The sequence below is a fragment of the Papaver somniferum genome, chromosome 1, assembly GCF_003573695.1.
Source record: "Papaver somniferum cultivar HN1 chromosome 1, ASM357369v1, whole genome shotgun sequence".
Classification (NCBI taxonomy): domain Eukaryota; kingdom Viridiplantae; phylum Streptophyta; class Magnoliopsida; order Ranunculales; family Papaveraceae; genus Papaver; species Papaver somniferum.
In genome coordinates this window covers 46,517,456-46,524,874 of record NC_039358.1, presented here as the reverse complement: position 1 = coordinate 46,524,874, position 7,419 = coordinate 46,517,456, and positions in this window count along the sequence as shown.

Here is a 7,419-nt window from a genome sequence, read left to right as displayed (position 1 = left end):
GCAAACACGTTTAAGACCTCATAAGTATGTGTTTGTAGCAATCTGACTCTATGGACAATTGTGTTATCTCAAACATCGCATCACCAGTCCAGAAACGTTTTGACTTGGTTCAAAGCTATGCTTATCCTGATAAATCTTCCTCATCCTCTCCATGGTCGGAAACTGTGTATAACTGGGAAACACGCCTGGATGAACAGTTGGATAATCTTTCAGATGAAAGTGATTCAGAAAATGGATACGATTTTAATGAGGAAGTCTCTCAATATATCAAGCTTTTGACCATCTCATAAAGAAAAAGAAGTCAACATCTTGTTTGGCTGAGTTTCTGACTCCTCTCTGTCTATAAAACAAGAAAATGAGAAAGCTCATTAAAGGTTATGATTGTGGATATAATCTCTTACAATCTCTTCTTAAAGACCGAGAAGAAGATGTGCGTTCAAAGAATTCTGAATGTGAAAATCGATACGTTAACGAAATTTTCAGGTCTTCAGAGTAATATGTGTATGTCTCAACATTTCTTGACTTCCTAGTCTAACCTAACAAAGTTGACTTTAGTAATTTAATCAAGCGACTTATGATGAGTTTTGATACTAAAATATGACAACCAACCTTGACATACCAACACTTGCTGGGTTCAACCGAGCAATGCTCTGAAAATATCATTTTGCCATCAGGTAGAAAATCGATACCAAGTCGATCTGACTTGGGTCGGTTTAGAACTGAAATTTAACAAGCTTAGTGACGGTTTTAATTACAAGAACCAATCATTGGTTGATTCGGCGGCCGATTGGAAAAAAACGAGCCGACGAATGTGTAAATAGAACAATGGCAGGAATTTTTATTCGAAACATCCTACCTTATATCATTTGTTGAAACATCGGAAAATGACGCAGCAAACAAATTTTTGTGGTAGAGGTAAAGAAGAAATATGCTCCAAATACCATATTAGATTAAGGAAAATAATTTGTAGTAGTCTCATCCCTCTAACGCTCTCAGTAACACTAGATTTAAAATGTTCGTATTCAAAGACGAAGAATTAGCCAGAACTAATGGCATTATGTTTTTTAACTCTATCATACACTTTCGATCCGTTGTTGTCCTAATATAATGTTACTATGTGTGATTTTTTTTTCTTTTATATAAATTTATCGGTCCGCGGGTTATAACCCCAAAGGGGTTATAACCCATCTACAAAAAACCCATCCAAACAAAAGTGATACAAAAACCCCAAATATCATAAACTGTCTAAACTACCCTCCCCTAATTCAACCCAAAAGAAACTGAGAAAGGAAACGACCACCAATTTATTACTTTACAACCTGCGTAACGGACAAAATTTCTTAAAACCTCCGCTCCTCTGTAACTCCTTCAAAAACCAACCCAGAAATCTCAGATTTGCTCATCCCTAAGCCAAAATCGTTCAAAATCAATCTGTATTCGTCATCATCTTCTCGATTTTACCTTCTTCTCATATTCTATGGTTGCGTACTTCAACCACTGCTACAAAATCTGACCTAATTTTTTAACCCCAAATGGCGAAGAAACAAAATCAACAGGCGAAAAAGAAAGATGAAAAGCTAAAGAAAATAGCGAAACCATCTCCTAAAGGTAAGAAATCGAATTTGCTTTCAAGTTGATTTCGAGTTTGAATTCAAAAGATTATTAGGTTTCATTTGATTTCTGGGTTGGTTTTCTGTTTGCTTTTAGGTTTCATTTCTTAGGTTAGGTTCTATTTTCATTTGGTTACATCGTTTCTTTGGTTTAGGTTTAGGTTTCAGTTTGTTTGATGTAACCAAATGAAAACAGATTTCAATTGTTTGTATATTTGATGCAACCAGATATTTTTTTTTTCTATTTGATGAAATCATATTTCATTTGTTTTTTATTTGATGAAACCAAAGTATAATATGCTTTTTTTATGAAACCATTCTGGGTTTCATCATTTTACAACCAATTGGTATATTGGTTCCACCAATTGTTAATCTGTTACATCATAATAATATGGTCTTTTTGATGAAACCATTTTTGGTTTCTTCACTTTTCATTTGTTAGGTTTAGGTTTGCAAGAATGATGTAACAGATTTGCGATGAAACCAGATTTCATTTTCTGTTTCTTGATGAAACCCAAAATTGGTTTCATCAGTTTTAGTTATTGGTTTACTTCTAGAGTTGTTATTGGCTGTTGATTTGAATTCAAACTGTGGAGATTGGCGCTATGTTACATAATTTTATGGTTTCATACAAGTTTCAATTATGCTTATGGTTTCATCACTTTGTTCGTGCTTATGGTTTCATCATTACAAGTGTATGTCTTATGGTTTCATCATTATTATTTATTATTCTCTTATGGTTTAATTTTGGTTTCACAATAGGTAAAAAAAAGAGATAAGGAACCATACAGGTGCTCATTGCATCATTTGTGCGAGCTAGCAGTGAAAATTAAGGCGTTGATAGAAAACAAGCAACTGCATTTGAAAGCTCTTAAATCATGTCCTTTCTGGCGTTTCTTTGAGCCGTTCTATGATGGTGTAATGAACAAAGATGATCTCATCAAAAAGACAAAAGCAGTAATAATGTTTTTAAGTACAATTGAAAACAAACTTGATGGTAAGCTCCCGTATTGTTTCAAATTAGTAAGATCAAGGAAAATGACTTTGCGGACAATTCCCGAACATTTTGCTGTGACTTTTGGTTTCCAAATGGTGAATTATGTAGAAGCAGACGACATTGATGAAGATCTGGTTAAAAAGGTTAACGTCTTTGTGGCTATTTTGCTGGAAATAAAAAGACGAAAAAAATCGATATTGAAAAGTGTATGCTGGAAGCCGCAAATGATGAAACCAGAGCGGATGACTTTGTCAAGTTTTTCGTAATGTTTCTGTTGGTTTCAGTATTTGTCCCTAACAAATATGGGCAGACTCTCGCAGCAAAGTACTTGTATATGGTGTTTGATATGAACAAGGTGTGCTGGCCGGAAGTCTTCCATGACTATGTACTTGATTCGATAATGACAAACAGAACAGACGTAGAAAATGTTGTTGGTTGTGTAATATACCCTCTGGTAAGTTAAGATTTGTTCTTTTTTTTCATAAGTTAAGTATTTTTTTTTCAATATTGGTTGTTGATTAATAAGCGACTTGTTTTTGATGATTAATTTGAATATTGGTTGTTTTTTTTTTTTGCAGTATTGGTTGGCAGAGATGACAAAGATCGCACAAAGAAAGCATGGGCTAGACAAGTATCCGAGGTTTGCTAGATGGAACCTTAGCAACATCTGTCAACAAGTATTGTCTAACTTCGAGAATCTTGAAGAAAAAACAGAACTTTGGTCTAAGGTAAATATTTACTTAGAAGATTTACTTTTCTGATGGAACCAATTTTGGTTTCATCAAAAATTCTAGCTGAATTTTTGTTTCTTAGATAACTTCGAGGGTTTTATTTGATATTTTTGTTAGACAATATTCGAAATCTTCGAGGGTTTTATTAGATTATTGCTATGAGTTGTTACCATTAAAAATGCTATGCTTGGTATGTCGTCTGTTTTATTTTAAACGAATTTTGGTAAATATTTTCTTGTTCAGATTTACTTTTTTGATGAAACCAGTTTTGGATTCATCAAATTTTTTAGCTGAAACCAATTTTTCTTGTGTACTGCAGGAGAATATTGGTCACCGAAAGGGATCATTCTTGCTTCAGTATGACGAATCAGAAATGCGCTTGGCTGATCTCGTAGATGAAGTGGAAATTGTTGTGCCAGATGAAGAAAATTAAGTGCCGGTTAAAGTGCAAGATGAAGAAAATGTTGGTGCTAGCAGTGAAGCTAACTCCTTCAAAGCCAAATACCAATTTGTGCGAGCATTGATTGAAAAGCTTAGGACCAATACTACATATGTTCTTTCTAAAGAAAAAGAATCACTGCTGGCAAAATATGATGCCGAGGACAGGAAACAACAACAGGTACAAAGATAGATTTGATTTTTCTTAGTAACAATTGAATTACTCGCATATATTACAATTTTCTTATACATTTCATCATTTTTTTGATGAAACCAGATTTGGTTCCGTCATTCTTTTGATGGAACCAGATTTGGTTTCATCATTTCAAGTTAATGTTTGTTTGATGAATTGGCCAGTTCTTTTTATTCTTTCAGAAGTTTTAGATTTTTACAGCATTAGGTTTTGACACAGGAAGATGAAAAATAAAATAACTTAGGTATCTTAATATTGCAGGTGATAACAAGGGATGTTAACATGATAAATCAACAAGAATCTGAACAAGAATCTGAACAAGAGCAGGTCATATATTCTTCGTCGAAGACAGTCACCGATGATGAACAAGAAGGATATGGTACTGAGTTGACTCCAAATACTATCGAGGATATCAAGGTGGCCGAGCGGGTTGAATCTGAAATGGAGAAAGCTACTTCATCGAAGCCATTCACCGAGGAAGAACAAGAAGGAGATGGTACTGAGTTGAATCCGAATACTATCGAGGACATCAAGGTGTCAGAGCAGGTTGAATCTGAAATGAGCAAAGCTTCTTCATCGATGCCAGTCACCAATGATGAACAAGAAGGAGAGGGTACTGAGTTGACTCCAAATACCGTTGAGGATATCAAGGTGGCAGAGCGGTGGAATCTGAAATGAGCAAAGCTTCTTCGTCGAAGCCAATTATTGAACAAGAAGAAAACGAAACTCAATTTGTAATTGATGAAGATGTTATCAGGAAAATGGAATACGAATACAATAAGAAAGGTTGTTCGTCGTCAAAGCCAAATGTTGGAAGCGTATACTACTACCCAGCTGTAAAGATGGCGAAGGATTTACTTGAGTTAGAAAATGAACAACCTGGATTTGATTTAGGACTGTCGCAGTGTGACAGTCAAGAGAAAGGACAGGGAGAACTCAGTGCTGCACAAAGGATGAGTAACATGGTTACAAGAATGAGGGAAGACAGAAGGAATTTGGTTCCACCTATCAGAATGCAGGATTACAAAACCAGTGTGAAAAAAGAAGAAAGGTTACAGCTCGTAAGTGCAAGGAGAACAAGGAGGTGCAGGAAGTACAGGGGGTGAAGTTGTAACCAGTTGATAACTTGAAGATCTTGAAAGTACTCAACAGAAATGAGAAACCCCTCGTGACCACTTTTTTCAGAAAGAACAATGAAAGGTAAGTGGGAAATAACTGATGAAACCAAGACTGGTTTCATCAAAATTTTGTTCCAAGTTATGCATTGTTTCTCCTTTTTTTATCCATCATTGACTAGCTTTTTTAAAAAAAAAATTAACAGGTCAACGGCGTGGGAGCATTTAAATCTTCAATTACATATATCGTGGAAGATGATGAATAATTTGATGAGAAAGGGTGACGTCGCAGGAGACATCATAGAGTTCTACATTTTGAAGCTGCAAAACAACATCAAAAAAAATGAGTTGAAACAAGATGGTTCTCCAAAGTACCAGAGAGCTGTGTTTCTAAGCACATTTGCCTATGTAAGTTTACTCTGAAATTCTTTAATGTAATTTTTTTGGCATAAAAAATAGTTGTGGAAAACAAAAATTGATGTTGTTTATATGGTTAATTTTGATGGAACCAAGTTTGGTTTCATCAAACTTGCATGTCTGTAACTAATTAAGGAGTTGTTATCTGGTATTTTGTTTCAGACATGTCACTCAATAGAAGGCTTCATCGACAAAATGGATTATAGCGTGCGGTTTTTGTTCGTTCCGTTGCTGACATCACTTGGAGATGTAAACCATTGGACATTGCTTTCTTTTGATTTTGAAACCGGGGAATTTTATCACTACAACTCCTTGGCTTCCACGGGAGAGGAATGCAGAAAAAGTGCTGAAAGCATGAAACAACGTATAGTATCAGCATTTGCACAGCACGATGCAAAGCTCCCCTGTGATCAGCAGGAAAGTCAGCCAACAACATACTCTTTGCACAACCCTACATGTTGTGAACAAATAGGGTAAGTTATGTTTGGAAGTTTATAGTTCACATATGCATATGCTTGAAATCATTACATCACTTGTAACCGAATGATTTACATATAGCTACTAATATCATACCACTCTCAGTTAGTCACTTTGTAACAATTGAGACATTGTTTTGGTTTTTCAGGAACGATTGTGGCCTGCATGTTTGCTATTACATGAAGAGCCTCTTGAAAGGAAACATGTCTACAGATGATATACGAGAAAAGGTGCATAATATGAGACCAAAGTTGGCGTTGAAGATACTCCTTGACAATATAGAATAATACTCGCATGCCGTGCCCGTCCTATTGAACATTCAGTTTTAGTTGAAGTTTAAATTACTTTTGAAATGGTTATTGTAATGATGATACTCCTTGACATACAGTTCTTCTTGCAGATTCAAGTTTTAGTTGAAGTTTAAAGTACTTGTGAAATGGTTACAGTTTATATAAAAACGATTTCGTGCTATTTCAGTTGTATTTCCTTAAAAGCTTATGTCTACAGAAATATGATGTCTCATTTTTATAAAAACTATCCATAAATGATGTGTCATATATTTGCGGCACCAATAAACAGTAGACAAAACATCATCTAATGTGTTGTCAAAAAATATAGAAGAAAAAGTGACAGTAAAACAATGGTTCCACCAAAATATGATGAACCCCTTTCTGGTTTCATCAAAAAAATGATGAAACCTAATTCGGTTACACCAAACTATAAAGGCCTGTAAAAATTCTGAAAAACTTAAACTTAATCAAACTTATTATTCTTAGACAAATTATAAAATGAAAACACCTGCAGCATATTAACTTCTAAAACAAAAATCTGAAATAGTAAATGAAACACATATTGTAGTCTAGCAAACGAAACTAAGAGTAAAATTCGATGACTTGCAGGAACCACATATTGTAGTCTAGTCGAAATGACTACAAGTTCTCATGAAATCTGACGAGAAGGGCATGTCTGTTTATTATGGGTGGTCAAAACCTTGCAGGAACCACAGGTTCTCATCTTCTTATTGGGAACTGAACCTGTATTAGGAATCCTCTTCTTCTTCGATGGACGTCCTGGTTGTGGTCCATTATTCGGACCAAAAACCATCGATTTCGGCGACACTGTCACGGGCTTTTCGACTGTGGGAACAGGATTGATTGCATGTTTATACGATTCTCGGTAGAACTTTACTGTAAAGTAGTGCTCAACATAATTGTAACGATCTTCTCCATTCACCATGATGCAACGGACAGCATGGGCACACGGGAAACCGTCAATACGCCAACGGTTGCAAGAACATGTTCTTCTTTTCAAATCGACAGTCTGTGTTAATGAAGCATGAACTTCAAATGCATATTCCGACGACAAAGCTTCATATTCTGGACATAGAGTTTGACGCCACTTCATTAAGTTAGCAGAGTCCTCGCGACGTTTACACATTTGG